General features: G+C 51.1%; 1 protein-coding gene across 2 annotated transcripts in view; it reads left to right on the top strand.

The window, feature by feature from the left end:
- The window catches only part of LOC114603047 (leucine-rich repeat and fibronectin type III domain-containing protein 1-like protein), a 63424-nt gene that overhangs the window by 17192 nt on the left and 30556 nt on the right, over positions 1-15676 (top strand). The gene's annotated exons all lie outside the window — the stretch shown is intronic.

The raw sequence follows: 15676 nt of genomic DNA, 5'->3' as shown, positions 1-15676 counted from the left end.
TGGCTGCTAGCCCTGTCAGCACTCCCAGTTCCTCCGCCTGCCACAGATTCTCTGTGCAAGTGGAGCAATAATGATCAGCGGTGAGCTTGGCACGGTGCTGGGTTCTGTCTGTCTTGCCGCTCGGAAGAAAGGGCTTTGCTCCTTTTTGCAACAGCCATGCTGAGTTGATTGCAGAGTTCCACGTTCGGCTCGACAGGCTGCTTCTGTCACACACAAACACCAGCATCGCGCGGCGTCCTGCAAATCCTGCACAACTAGGCAATTGTGTGTGAGGGTTTTTCTCCGAAACTAGTGGGATGAGGCGGGCAAGATCCAGCAGCTTCCTGAACAAGGAAATGGGGGTTTGTCTCCTGCTCCCCTCGGCATTCAGTCCAGAGTCTCCTCTTCCTCCAGGCGAAGGTTTAGCGCCCTGCCCATCTCACCCCCCAAAAAAATTGAGAGCTGCTTTCCAAGGTCTCTGGCAGAGGCAGGTCTTTGCCAGCTGTGCCAGCTCTGACTAAAGACTGAACCTGGAACCATCAACATGCAGAGCACACAAAGCCTGAACCGTGGGTGTTTTTGCTAACACATCACTTCTTCCTCTTAAAAGCAGAGCATAATATATAGTCCCAGTTTTCTTATCAGCTTAATGCACTGGCTGCCATCATGAGTGTCAGGGAACTTAAGAACACCTGCTGGATCCTGGATCCATAGTGGCTAACCAGATGCCTGTTCTGGGGAGCCAGCAAGCAGCTTTCGAGCCCAAGAGCCCTTTCTCCCCTGCTGGGGTTTCCAGCAACTGCCCTCCCCAGGACTCTCAATAGTTCTCTCCTCCATGAATTTGCCTCATCCTCTTAGGTAAAGGTAAAGGGACCCCTGACCATCAGGACCAGTTGTGACCGACTCTGGGGTTGCGGCGCTCATCTCTCTTTATTGGCCGAGGGAGCCGGCGTACAGCTTCCGGGTCATGTGGCCAGCAGGACTAAGCCGCTTCTGGCGAACCAGAGCAGCGCACGGAAACGCCGTTCACCTTCCCGCTGGAGTAGTACCTATTTATCTACTTGGACTTTGAGGTGCTTTTGAACTGCTAGGTTGGCAGGAGCAGGGACCGAGCAACGGGAGCTCACCCCGTCATTGCGGGGATTCGAACGGCCGATCTTCTGATCGGCAAGTCCTAGGCTCTGTAGTTTAACCCACAGCACCACCTGTGTCCCTCTCATCCTCTTAGAACCATCTATATGTATATTTATTTCCCCAGTCCATGTGGGCAGTTCATGTAGCAACTGAGAAGGAAGAAAATGCTTCCTCTGGGGTAATGTTCTGCCCAAAGTATCGATTTGTTCTAGAAATTGCATTGAGTGCATTGCATGGCGCTCTTGGACCTGTGTGTGCTTTTCGACTGGCGGAGGGCAGGGCGATGTTGGGAGATGCAGCTATCGAAAGGGATTCTCATGCAGGGAGCAGGAGCCACTAGGCGAGCCAGCTGCTTGGCCTTGGCAGGGTTGTTCCTGGAGGTCTTTGTGAGTCCCGTGCAGGTGAGTCAGGGCTTGCTGCTCTCTGGCCAAAGGCCCTCCTGTTCTGCCCTCCATAACAGCAACCTGCTGTGCTCTGTTAAGGCAATAAAGGCGAATGTTTCTTCCCTGTATGGCGGGGGGAGGAGAGAGGTGAGTGGGGGGCATCCAACAGGGAAGAGCTTCCTGGACATTTCATGCCTTGGGGCACTGGTATTCTACTGGTGGGTCAGGAAAAACAACAACAATTTATTTATTTATACCCCGCCCATCTAGCTGGCTTTCCTCAGCCACTCTGGGCAGCTCCCAGCTGATTAAAAACAGAATAAAACATCAGACATTAAAAATTTCCCTAAACAGGGCTGCCTTCAGATGTCTTCTAAAAATCAGATACAGCGGTACCTTGGTTTCTGAACTTAATCTGTTCCGGAAGTCCATTCTTAAACCAAAGCATTCTTAAACCAAAGCATTCTTAAACCAAAGCATTCTTAAACCAAAGCGTTATTAAACCAAGGCGTGTTTTCCTATAGCAGCGGGGGACTCAATTTACAAATGGAACACACTCAACAGGAAGCAAAACATGTTCGTATTCAAAGGCAAAGTTCACAAACTAAAACACCTACTTCCGGGTTTGCAGCGTTCTTAATCCAAGTTGTTCATAAACTAAGCTGTTCTTAAACAAAGGTACCACTGTAGTTGTTTATTTCCTTGACATCTGATGGGAGGGTGTTCCACAGAGCAGGCGCCACCATTGAGAAGGCCCTCTGCCTGATTCCCTGTAACCTCACTTCTCACAGGGAGGGAACCGCCAGAAGGCCCTCGGAGCTGGACCTCAGCATCCAGGCAGAACACACACAGCAGCAGCATCCAGGCAGAACGATGGGGGTGGAGACACTCCTTCAGGTCTACTGGGCTGAGGCCATTTAGGGGTTTAAGGGTCAGGACCAACACTTTAAATTGTGCTCGGAAACGTACTTGGTTTCCTGGCTCCCTGTTCAGCTGCTTCCGCTCTATCCTTGGGGCATGTTGGGGGTGGGGCTGAGCCAGGGTGGGGCCCTTCCCCTCCCTTCCCTCCTGGATGTGCCTTTGCCACGGAGCTTCTGGGAACTCCATTCTGCATTTCTGGCTCTGCCTCCCTCCAGCTCCCCATCTGCTCCTTCCTGTCTTGCCAAGTCCTTGTTCTTCGGGAGTCGGATCTGTGCGGTTTACCAGGAAGTGATTACTGTTTGGCTCGGAGAGATTCTCCTGCAAGTGCTCCTGGAGGAGGCAGGAGGTGGGGTCCAGGGGGTTCCCCTCTCCTTGCTGCTGCGGCTGCACAACATTTCTCAGCTAAGCTCTTCGTGGGGCTCCCTTTGAAGGTGACCTGGAAACTGCAACTGATCCAGAATGTGGCAGCCAGACTGGTGACAGGGAGCAGCCACCAAGACCACATAACACCTGTCCTGAGAGATCTGCATTGGCTCCCAGTACGTTTCTGAGCACAATTCAAAGTGTTGGTGCTGACCTTGAAAGCCCTAAACGGCCTCGGTCCTGTATACCTGAAGGAGCGTCTCCACCCCCCATTGTCCAGCCCGGACACAGAGGTCCAGCTCCAAGGGCCTTCTAGCAGTTCCCTCATTGCGAGAAGTGAGGTTACAGGGAACCAGGCAGAGGGCCTTCTCAGTGGTGGCGCCCGCCCTGTGGAACGCCCTTCCAGCAGATGTCAAGGAGATAAAGAACTATCTGACATTTAGAAGGCATGTTTAGGGAAGTTCTGTTTTTGATATGTTGGGCACTCCCCAGAGTGACTGTGGACATCCAGCTGGATGGGCGGGGTATAAAAAAATAAATTATTATTATTATTATTATTATTATTATTATTATTATTACTATTACCGAAGTCCTCAGAAATGTGGCAGAGAGAGGGTACCAGGGTTTGTGAGGAGATGGTGGCAAGGATGGAGACCAAGAGTCTGTCTTAGACCTGCCTTAGCATGCTAGAGAGAAGAGTGGGGTGTCAACAAGGTCCTCTCCAGGAGAAGCCATTGTCCTCCTATGGCTTTCCTTCCTAATTTTTGTGATTGGAAGATGCTTTAGACTGTTTTTTTTTGTTTGTTTGTTTTTGCATTGCCTTTTGAACTCTGCCTTGGGACACCATCACCATTGAGTTCCACCCGCCCTTGCCCTGCTGGTCCAGGAAGAGAAAGTGCAAGGAGAACAGTTTTCCTCCCTCTCTCATGAGACACAAGACCTCACAGACACCCAATGAAGCTGAATGTTCAGGTCCTTCTTCATGTCGCTCATGCAGTTAAGCTGTGGAACTCCCTCCCACAGTGATGGCCACCAACTCAGATGGCTTTAAAAGAGGATTAGGCAGATTCATGGAGGAGGTGAGGGCTATGGGTGGCTGTCAGCCAGGGTGGCTCTGCTCTGACTCCACAGAGCAGGCAGCAGTGCTTCTGAATCCCAGTTGTTGGAGACCATAGGAATGGAGAGTCTTGTGTTTGAATCCTGCTTGTGGGATTCTCATAATGGGCATCTGGTTGGCCACTAGGAGAACAGGATGCTGGACTAGATGGGCCATTGGCCTATCTTCTTAATTTCTTCTAGAAGCCACAGGAGAAGAGGAATCTGGGCCAGATGGGCCCCCTTTGGCCTAATCCGGCTGGTTCTTCTTGGGTTCTGGGCTCCCAAAGTGTCTCCTGGTGGGGCCGGAGCAGCTACTTCCCGCTTGGGACAAAGCAGGCTAGCCTGACAGTGCTGAGTGGTGCCCAGTGGCTCAAGCAAGGGGTCAGCTGGACTCAGAAGAGACTTCATGGCCTCTTGCCAGCCGCCTCACAGCCTTTGCTGCAATAAAGCCAGGACTCTTACAGAGAAGCCCAGGAGCCACTGACGAGGGGCGGTCAGGATCAGCCCAGGAAAGGACACCCCCTCTCCTCTGCAGGGAAGACAGAGAAGAGCAGTGTGGCAGATGGGTGGGTTGAGGTGGAGGCCTCCTGAGGCTTTGCTTGGCAAGAGCAAGAGCTCAGCCATGGATTTACAGCTAGTTTGGTGCTGATCTCGCTCCCGTTCCATTATTCAGGGTGCTGACCTGGCTCTCAGGAGCTAAGCCTTGCTGTGTTTTGTCAGGGAATTGCAGCATCCTGCTGAGCTGGGCATATCGATCCCCCCCCCCCGCCCTCCCAAGCAGCTGAGCGCTTGTTGCCAAAAATAATGCCAGCTGAGCTGCAGGTGAGAGAAGAGGGTTGGGAGCTGCTCTCAGAAGAGAAGTCACTTCAGGGCAGAGAGGTTGTGGCTGTGAATGACAGGGAAGTGGGGTGGAGAAGTTTTCTCCATGAGGTGGGGCTGAGATGATGATGATGATGATGATGATGATGATGATGATGATGATGATGATTTATACCCTGCCCATCTGGCTGGGTTTCCCCAGCCACTCTGGGCAGCTTCCAACAAAAGATTAAAAAGACATTAAAGCATCAGTTATTAAAATAACTTCCCTAAACTGCCTTCAGATAGTTGTTTATTTCCTTGACATCTGATGGGAGGTTGTTCCACAGGGCAGGTGCCACCACTGAGAAGGCCCTCTGCCTGGTTTCCTGTAACTTCACTTCTCGCAGTGAGGGAACCGCCAGAAGGCCCTCGGTGCTGGACCTCAGTGTCTGGGTAGAATGATGGGGGTGGAGACGCTCCTTCAGGTATACTGGACCGAGGCCATTTAGGGCTTTCAAGGTCAGCACCAACACTTTGAATTGTGCTCGGAAACGTACTGGGAGCCAATGTAGGTCTTTCAAGACCAGTGTTATGTGGTCTCAACTGCCGCTCCCAGTCACCAGTCTAGCTGCCGCATTCTGGATTAGTTGTCATTTCCGGGTCACCTTCAAAGGGAGCCCCACGTAGAGCGCATTGCAGTAGTCCAAGCAGAAGATAACCAGAGCATGCACCACTCTGGCCAGACAGTCTGTGGGTAGATGGCCCCAGATGTGGCTTGGCTCCTGCCGCAGGGGCTCCTACCTGCAAAGAGATGGAAGGTTCTTGTCTGTGTGGCATTTCAGAGAGATTTGGAGGTGGGGTGGTCCTGGTACAAAACATGGACCAGGTCAGCTCATTAAAAAGAGTGACTTGTTGCCATCCTCGTTAAGCCTCGTTAAGTCATGGAGACTCCTTCACTATTGCATTTTGGGGAGTCAAGAAGAGGGAGAGGCTGGGTGTACACACCTGAAGTTGCATTAAAAAGAAAGAAAACCCAGGGCTAATCTATACTGGTGAGTTATAACGTTATAAATGCGTTATAAAAATATGACACCAGAGGGTGTCTTGAGAGCTACAGTGGTGCCCGGTTTATGAATTTAATCCATTCCAGAAGCCCGTTCTTAAAACAAAACCGTTCTTGAACAGAGGCGCGCTTTCCCTATTGAGGCCTCTTGCTGCCAGTGCCCTTCCACTGGATTCTGTTTGTAGACCAAGGTAGAGTTCACAAACTGGGACACCACTACTGGTTTTGCAGAGTTTGTAAACTGAATTGTTCGTAAACAGGGCTGTTCTTAAACCGAGGTACCATTGTATATAACTTTTTTTCTTAGCACCTTTTTATAGATCAGTGTAGATCCAACCCTTCATATTAAGCATGTTTGAACCATAATCTGGAATGGTGTCTAAGTACAATGCAAATTTGCATATTTGACCCCCAGAATCTCTTAAAAGTTGAACCCTGACCTTTTATCGAGGGCTTTGAGCACATCCAGCCCAGGATAAGCATCCATAAGTTCCATTGATTTCAATGGGGCGCATTTGAGCACCTGCTTATCCTCTTCAGTGATGCTGGTGGCGCTAAAACATGCTTAACTCTGGCTCCATCTGGCCATTTAAACCTGCATTTCTACGGTGGTACCTTGGTTCTCAAACTTAATCCGTTCTCAAAGTCTGTTCCAAAACCAAAGTGTTCCAAAACCAAGATGCGCTTTCCCATAGAAAGTAATGCAAAATGGATTAATCCGTTCCAGACCTTTAAAAACAACCCCTAAAACAGCAATTTAACAGGAGCTTTACTATCTAATGAGACCACTGATCCATAAAATGAAAGCAATAATCAATGTACTGTACTGTAAAATGAATAAGACGGTATTGTAGATGATAAAAATTAAAAATAATTTTTTTTCTAACCTGCATTGATGATAGTCATTGTTTGGATGGGGGGCTTTTATCCATTTCTGCAGTCACACAATCCAATCAGTAGCTGAACTGGGTTCCACACAGTCACAAAAACAAATGAACCGAAAAAGCCACAGAAACAAAAAATGCAAAATAAATAGCAAAAACAAAAGTGGCAAACTGAATCTGCTCTGGAAGTCCTTTTGACTTCCGAAATGTTCAGAAACCAAGGCGTAGCTTTTGATGGTGCAGGCACCCCGGAAACAACAGCCAACAGCTGCATCGGACGTTTGGCTTCCGAAAAACATTTGAAAACTGGAACATTTACTTCTGGGTTTTTGGAGTTTGAGAACCAAGGCGTTTGAGAACCAAGGTACCACTGTATTTGAAGAGTGAGCCATGGGCAAAATAACATGACACACCAAAAATTGTGTAAGAGAAGCCTGCATGTGTCTGTGTGAATGGAGGGCCTTTGGCTGGGCATGCTCAGAAGCCTCCTGGGTTTCCGGTGGCCGGGGGGGGGGGGGCAGCCTTCCAAGCCCAGTCATCTGAACTCACGTCATGGTGGGAGTCTGCATGCATGTCCCCCCCCCCTGCACATTTCGATGAATGCATAAAGGGGTCGGTGCCTTCCCTGCCTGCATTTTACTTATTAATAAAAAACACCTTATTAAAAATATCCAAGCGGTTTACAATAAAAAATACATAAAATCATGCTGTTCTTAAAAAGTTAAGAACAGGCACCGATTAACCACTCTGGAAAGATGTATTCTTAATTGCCTGCACAGGCCTGGGGGAACTGAAAGGTTTTCAGCAGGCGTTTAAAAGTTAACGCAAAAGGCATCAGGGGGTTTGAGTCATCCTGGCTGCAGAAGCCGAGCCCCCCCCCCCCCCCCGTCTCCTTTGCCTTTCGCATCAAAGGCTGCGGCAGTGACCTGGGATCAGAGAAGGGACCCCTGAGGGTCATCCAGCCCAACCCCCCACAGTGCAGGAATCACAGCTGGAGAATGCCTGGTAGGCAGGGGGGCCACCTTTGTTCTGGCCAAATACAGGACTATGCAGAGTGGCTGGGGAGCAGGTCCCCCCCCCCCCCCCGATGCTAAAGTAGCTTCAGAGCAATCCATTACAATCTGTTGCAGCCAAACAGGATGGCCTTGCTGGAATTTCACACACACACACACACACACACACGAGTTTGTAAATTTGTCTCTGCTTGGCTACTCAGAGATTAAATGCATGACCTCCACACACCCTTACAATACAGGACACAGCATTTTGTCCTGAAATACAGGACAAAACTGTATCAATACTATGGGAATGTTTAGGGATGCAGGAGAGGATATATTGTTTCATTATAGTATAATAATAATAATAATAATAATAATAATAATAATAATAATAATAATAATAATAATAATTTATTATTTGTACCCCGCTCATCTGGCTGGGTTTCCCCAGCCACTCTGGGCGGCTTCCACAAAGACCTAAAATACACTAAGATGTCACACATTAAAAACTTCCCTGAACAGGGCTGCCTTCAGATGTCTTCTGAATGTCAGGTAGTTGTTTATCTCTTTGGCATCTGGTGGGAGGGTGTTCCACAGGGCGGGTGCCACCACCGAGAAGGCCCTCTGTCTGGTTCCCTGTAACCTCACTTCTCGCAATGAGGGAACCGCCAGGAGGCCATTGGCACTGGACCTCAGTGTCCGGGCAGAATGATGGGGGAGGAGACGCTCCTTCAGGTATACTGGGCTGAGGCCGTTTAGGGCTTTCAAGGTCAGCACCAACACTTTGAATTGTGCTCAGAAACGTACTGGGAGCCAATGTAGGTCTTTCAAGACCGGTGTTATGTGGTCTCGGTGGCCATTCCCAGTCCCCAGTCTAGCTGCCGCATTCTGGATTAATTGCAGTTTCCGGGTCACCTTCAAAGGTAGCCTCATGTAGAGTGCATTGCAGTAGTCCAAGTGGGAGATAACTAGCCTTTCCAACTTGTGTTAACAAGTTCACAATTTAGCAGATTAGCATTCCCCTTTTAAAATTCCGCAGCGGATGCGTTTGCTCAGGCTCGCTAAAGCCTCTAGAATAACTGTTCTGGTATTTCCCCCTTATTCCCTCACAAAAGATAAGACACGACAGAGTCTTCTAGTATAAAAAGGTTTACTCACACATCATTCTCTTCACAATAGGATCCCTGAAGGCAGACTTAGCTTAGAAAAGTAACATACACCTGGAAACTATCTCATAAGGCCCTTCGTCCTCTCTTTGGCTAAGCAGATGTTGCTTCTTTGATGCATGTAGTCACAGAGAGAGAGAGATGGCTGCCCTGCCCTGTGCTTTTGTCATTACCTGCACAGGTGAGGCCACACCCACCTCTAGTCACATGAGGAGGAAGTCTGTCCCAGCCCAGAAGTTGACCTGCTGGCTGGACAAACATTCCTCCCCATGTGTAAGCATGTTCACTCTAGGAATGTTGTACTTGACTGCTCTTGTGTTTCACATCCCACAAATACAGGACACAGCATTTTGCATTGACACACAGGGAAATCCTGTATTATGCAGGGAAGGAGAGTCCATCACTTTTGCGGGGAGTCCGTTTCTCTATGGAATGGCTCTTGCTTCCCAACCTTCCCTGACCCATCTCTCTCTCTCTCTCTCTCTCTCTCTCTCTCTCCACCTTTCGCACCACCTGCCTTCTTCTCAGATGGTGGCAGAAGGCAGGATTTGCTCAGTCGAATCCCCTGGGGCCGCTTTGCCTTCTTGCAGCTGCGGCAGCCTCTGATCAGGTTGCTCCTCTGCAGGGGCCTCGCATTGTGGCTTTGTTTGCTGAGCAAAGGCCTGACTGTGAGGCTGATCCGTTTCTGGGAGAAAGTGCTCTTGTGCCCAAATCCTGCTTGTGGATTTTCCACCATGGGCCTTTGGTTGGCCTCTGTCAGAACAGGACAGTGGACCCGGTGGGCCCTTAGCTTGAGGGCTCTCCATATGTTCTTATAGAACCTCCAGGTCTAGTGGCAGTCTATCCAGATTCCTGGGTTCTTAGGCTGCTGGACTAGAAGGGTTGTTGGCCTGATCCAGCACCCTCTTCTGGGGTCCTTATTTCATGCTGACTTCCATAGGAGCCAACTCCTAGGGGGCCAAGGTCCCTTCACCCCCCAATAAAATATTTGAGGGGGCTCTCCCCCTAAAGTTGATGGGCATTGCCATTCAGATGCTGTGTGTGCACTGCGTCATGTGATCAATCATGCAGGGTTGGGCATACCTGGGTTCCCCCAATATTTTATCCAAGTTGGCACCCCAGAGACCTAGTGTGGTGTAGTGGTTAAGAGTGGTAGTCTCGTAATCTGGGGAACCGGGTTCGTGTCTTCGCTCCTCCACCTGCAGCTGCTGGGTGACCTTGGGCTAGTCATACTTCTCTGAAGTCTCTCAGCCCCACTCACCTCACAGAGTGTTTGTTGTGGGGGAGGAAGGGAAAGGAGAATGTGAGCCGCTTTGAGACTCCTTAAAGGGAGTGAAAGGCGGGATATCAAATCCAAACTCCTCCTCCTCCTCCTCCTCCACCCCTCCTGACTTTTATTTCAAGGCACCGGCAGAGAAAAATGTGGGTGTTGCTATTAGGGCTGTTGCCCTCGCCTCGATTTACTGGCGCTGCCCAGCGACACAGCCCCTTCCCTGCATCCTCTCCAGGGTTGTATGGCTGCCCCTTCGTCTATTTTTACTCTGCCGTGCTCTGGGTGAGCTTTTGTTTCTTCCCTCGATGGGAGACCAGCACCCATGTTTCCAGTGAGGGCTGAGCGAAAGGGAGATCCAGGGCCTTTGGCACAGAGAGGCAGAGGGGAAATCGAGAGAAGGATTTGGTGCTGCATAATGTCTTTTCCCGTGTATAACATGCCCCCTATTTTTTTGGACTCCGAATTAAGAAAATGGGGGGGGGGGTTGCCCAGAGTTGTTAAGCTTTTTGGGGGGAGGGATTGCCCAGAGTTGTTGAACTTTTTTGGGTGCGGAATGCCCAGAGTTGAGCTTTTGGGGGGGGGGGGCAATGCCGAAAATCGCTCACCCACCTGACCGCAGCTGCCAATCGCACGCCTCACAGAAGACACCAGTCGTCTGTCAGATCACCACTGTATATCTTCTACTCGCAGCTGCCAACAATTGCCCATCTCCCCCTCTGCATTACCCGTGTATAAGACGACCCCAATTTTTTTTACCTTATTTTTAAATAAAAAAAAATACACGGGAAAATACTGTAATCTCCTTTGGGTGCTGAGAAAGCAGCACCTCCCCCGCACCCCCCCTTCCCTTTAAACCAGCAGTTCCCAAACTATTTGGGGGGTCCCCACCTCCTTCACTCAGAGTGCCCCTCCAACCCTTCAAAAAGCATTATCTAGAACAGCGGTTTGCATGACCCCCCCCCAAGGAAGACAATAACACCCAAAGCAGGGCCAATTAATTGCACATTTATTCAGATCCAGTCAAAAGTATTTAGTTTAATTCAACAGAACTGAAGCACTTGATCCAAGGATAGCAGCTTTCTAAGGTCTGGTGGACCCCTCCGGCACCCCCATGACACCCCCTTGCTTCTTAGTCCCCCTCCCCCCGAGAATCTCTTCAACCCCAGGGGTGGAGCCACCCCCGACTTGGCAGCCGGTCTCCCTGCTGGGCTCAGCCCCTCCAGGATCTCAAGACTTAGTGGTTGCCCCAGGGAGCTGGGCTGGGCCTGGGACTTGGCCCCACTTCTGACCCCCTGTTGCAGATTCAGACCCCAATTCTCTTCCTTTTCTTCTCATACGTTGGTAGTGCCGCTCTGGAGCCTGAGCCAGACTTCCTGGGACTCCTGATCTGACGCAGAGATCAAGGAGACTTGCAAACAAGCCGTGGCACTGAGGGGCTGTTGCCTCCCGCCGAGCAGGTGAGCAAATATTTGCGGGAATATTTGCTAGCTGCTTTCTAGGATCTGTGGTGGGGGGGGGGGGAGAGACGCTGGCTGACAGACGCAAAGAAGTCGTGGGGTTGCAGCCACAGGCTGGCAAAGATGATGTTGCTGCTGCTGCTGCTCCCTCCCTCCCTCCCTCCCTCCCTCCCTCCCAGCTCATCCCAACTCGTGAAGCAGACCTGGTGGCCTCCATGCCCTTGACATGTGCCAGAGCAGCTGGAACCAGACTCTGCCAGGTTGGAGGTCCGCAAAGCCAGACAGTGCCAGTCAGCGAGGGCAAGGAGGTGCCAGCGGCGTCCTTCTGCTGAGCGCAGCAGGGGCTTGTCAGGGTCTCTTTGCCTGTGATGCAAAATACCTGCTCATTAAGAGCAACATGAAAGGTGGGAAGCTTGTTAATTAGACCTTCATTCTGCCAGGGTCTCCCTTGCAAGTCTCTGGGGCTTAGAGGGAAGGTTGTAGTCACGATCTGGCTGGCTGGCTGTGTGGCAGCCAGTGTGGTGTAGTGGTGAAGAGCAGCAGACTTGTAATCTGGTGAACCGGGTTCGCTTCCCCGCTCCTCCACCTGCAGCTGCTGGGTGACCTTGGGCCAGTCACACTTCTCTGAAGACTCTCAGCCCCACTCACCTCACAGAGTGTTTGTTGTTGGGGAGGAAGGGGAAAGGAGATTGTGAGCCGCTTTGAGACTCCTTTGGGTAGTGATAAAGCGGGATATCAAATCCAAACTCTTCTTCTTTTAACTTTATCCTACGGTTGCACAAAGCCGGAACTGGCTGGGCCAGATGCCTCCTGCGGGCTTTCTAGGACACAAAATGATTGACAATAGCACAGGCTGGTATTAAGCTGCTGCCAGGGCCAGGGCCATCACCCCCCCCCCCACAGGGCAAGGTAAGGGGGGCTGCCTTCTATGGCGGTAGCAGATCTGGCCTCAGAGAGAGACATCACCTGCTGCTGCTGCCGCCGCCGCCACACACACTTTGGACCAAGGCTGCAGGAGATTCCTGCGCTCATTCGGAAGCTGCGTTGGAAGTTTGGCTTACGGAAAAACATTCACAAATTGGAACACTCACTTCCGGGTTTGCAGCGTTCAGGAGCCAAGCCGTTTGACAACCAAGGTACCACTGTAGCGGGGGCTTCCTTCTGGGGTCTCCTGGGCTCTGCGCCCACCTGGCGTGATTCAGAGCAGCCCCCATCCTGTTGCCACAAAAATCTTTGATTCCCAGTTCAACCATTAAAGGAGATTGTATCTTCCTGATACAGTGGAACTTCGGTTTTCAAACGTAATCCATTCCGGAAGACCAACTTCCGAAACATTCAAAAACCAAAATTCAAAGGACTGTTGGCAATTTCAGGGGGGGGGACACGACTCAGAATCCGTTTAAGTTCCAAAAAAGTTTGATAACTGGAACCCTTACTGTCAGGGAACTGCCATCAGTGCCAGAGGGAGAGAGCAAGCTCCAGCGGGATCCCAGAGAGCGTCCCGGGATTGGGAGAGGCAGCCCATCTTCTGGGGAAGGGAATCAGCGTAGCTCCAGTGGAGAAGGGGGGCAGATGGGGGAATCTGAGAGGGAGTCACATGACTCCTTGCCGGGGACCAGCGGGGGGAGGAAGGGTCCTCCGCTGCCTACGCCCTCCTTGCGCAGAAGGCTTCCGCACAGGGAAAGTAGGAGGAGACTGGGCGTCAAAGAACTTCTTTGCTGGAAGAAGTTTAAGAAACGCCCACTGACGGATTCTGCCAGCGATTGAGACAGCCACGGGTGAGTGGCTGTCCGGACAGAAAAGGTTCACTTAGCCAACCCAGCCAGGTGTGGGCACCGGCTTACACACGGGCAACCCCTTGAACCATTACACTTACTTCCAGGTTTGCGGTGTTTGGGAGACGAAACGTTCAGCAATGGAGCCATTCGAGAACCGAGGTTTGACTGTATAGAGGTTCCTCTGCCAGGTCTCTGCTGCTGCTGCTGCTGAACCTAATGTTAAGGGGGGAAATTCCAGGGGGGAGGACCTACTCAACAGCCCAGCTCGTTGGGGTGCAAGTCTCCCGTGGGTCCACGCAGTCAGTAAAAGAAGGAAGTTTCAGCCAAGCAATTCGGAGCGAAACACCGGTCAGTAGATCATGATTTTTATTGTTGTGCAACAGGTCTCCCCAGGAGTAAGAACCCTGAGCAAGGGTTGACCTCCTATTTTAAAACTTTCCTCTTTCCCCCAGAATACACTTTGAGGGGCATCACTGATACTGTACATCATCGCTACATCACTGGCATATGACAAATGGGGAGGGGTACACAAGGGTTAGGGACGCAGGTGGCGCTGTGGTCTAAACCACTGAGCCTCTTGGGCTTGTCAATCAGAAGGTCGGTGGTTCAAATCCCCGCGACGGTGTGAGTTCCCGTTGCTCGGTCCCAGCTCCTACCAATCTAGCAGTTTGAAACCACACCAGTGCAAGTAGATAAATAGGTACCACTCCGGCGGGAAGGTAAAAGGCGTTTCCATGCGCTGCTCTGGTTCGCCAGAAGCGGCTTAGTCATGCCGGCCACATGACCTGGAAAAACTGTCTGCGGACAAATGCCAGGTCCCTCAGCCTGTAAAGCGAGATGAGCGCCGCAACCCCAGAGTCATCTGCAACTGGACTTAACTGTCAGAGGTCCTTTACCTTTACCATTATACAAGGGTTACCAGTTCAACATTAGGTCCCTTTATCAGACCCCTTTCCCAACACCTCTTAACTCCCCATCACAGAAAGAACAATGAAACTCTTGTCATCTCCTTGCCCTCAGGACTTGGCTGGAGATGGGCTTTCAGAACACCTGACTTGCTCAACTGTCTAGTATTGCCCCCTTGGTCACTCCCTGGGTGGGGGGCCCTGTCTGTGCTCTCACGCTTGGGGAATAATGGTGGGATGCCCTGTTCCTGCTGCCTACAGTGACTTTCCGCTTCTTGGTTCATGGACGGAGGTGGAGCCCAAATTCACCTTTCTTTAAGGACAAAAATGGCGTTGGAATGAGGAGAGTCGTTTAAAATATGGATTTTCTACAAATTTATAAAGCTAGGTATCTTCCCTGAGCTGTCAAGTCAAAAGGATACATTCAGGCAAAATATTTGTAACATTGTAACAACTTTAAAGATGTGCCGCCCCCCCCCCCCCGTGTCATTTCTGTAACACTAAGATGAGGCAGCTGGATCCGACCCATGGCCCTTCTTGCCCAGCAACCTGTTCTCACAGCGGCCAACCAGATGCCTCTTTTGGGGAACCCGCAAGCCGAACCTGGGCTGCCAGAGCTCTTGCGCAAGAGCAGCCCCCCCCCCCACCTCCTTGCCTCGCTTCTGCTGCTCTGGGTCTGGGCTGAGCCCCCGCTGCGCAAAGCCCCTTATTTGAGCATGCAAATCGCTGCTGCTGCTGCTGCATTATTTGTGGAAGCTTCAAAGCCCTCTGTCATTTCGGCAGCGTCCTGGCAGGAGTGCCATCAAGGCCTTTGTGTGCAGCTGTCGCAAGAGCCTCTGGCTTTCTGTTCCTATCCTGGGAGTCCCGTCCCCCCCCACGCTTGTGCAGTTGTTGTTTGGTGTGGCTTTCAGAGCTCAGCATTGTCTAGGGATTAGGAGCGGCGTGTTGCACTTCAGCGACATAAAAGGCAGGGATGGGGGAAACAGCGAGCCGAGTTTGTCAGGCTCCTCGCAGCCCTTGAAAGCCAAATCCTGCTTCTTCTGTCTCCTCCTTGCTCCTGCTGAGCTCACTTGGTGCGGCGGCTTCCAGTTCAGACGCAGGCAAGGCAGACGAGGGAAGAAGGGGCAGCTTTGCTTTGCCCATCCTGGGCTCCCTTCCTGAGCAGACGGGCAGCGAAGGGGAGGTCCTGGCCTCCAAGTATATGTGGCGGCGGTTGGAAAAACCAGCCGGCCAGCCCCCAAGTGGGTGGGCTGCAGGCAGCATGGCCCTGTCCCTTTCTGCCACCTGTGGAAAAACAAAGCATGGGTTGGGGGAATTCCACTGCACATAAGCCCAAAGGGGCGTACAAGATTGCCAAAATATCCGTATCTCATAATAAAGCCAAGAACAGGTGAAAAGCAATTCAGTTAAAAAGCAAGAGTGCTAAATGCATGAAACCACCATGAAAGCCTGGCAGGTTCCCTGGTGTGCAAA

The sequence above is a fragment of the Podarcis muralis genome, chromosome 7 (assembly GCF_964188315.1).
Source record: "Podarcis muralis chromosome 7, rPodMur119.hap1.1, whole genome shotgun sequence".
NCBI classification, from domain to species: domain Eukaryota; kingdom Metazoa; phylum Chordata; class Lepidosauria; order Squamata; family Lacertidae; genus Podarcis; species Podarcis muralis.
Note: the sequence above shows the minus strand (reverse complement) of the source record. Positions and strands in the feature narration are given on the sequence as shown.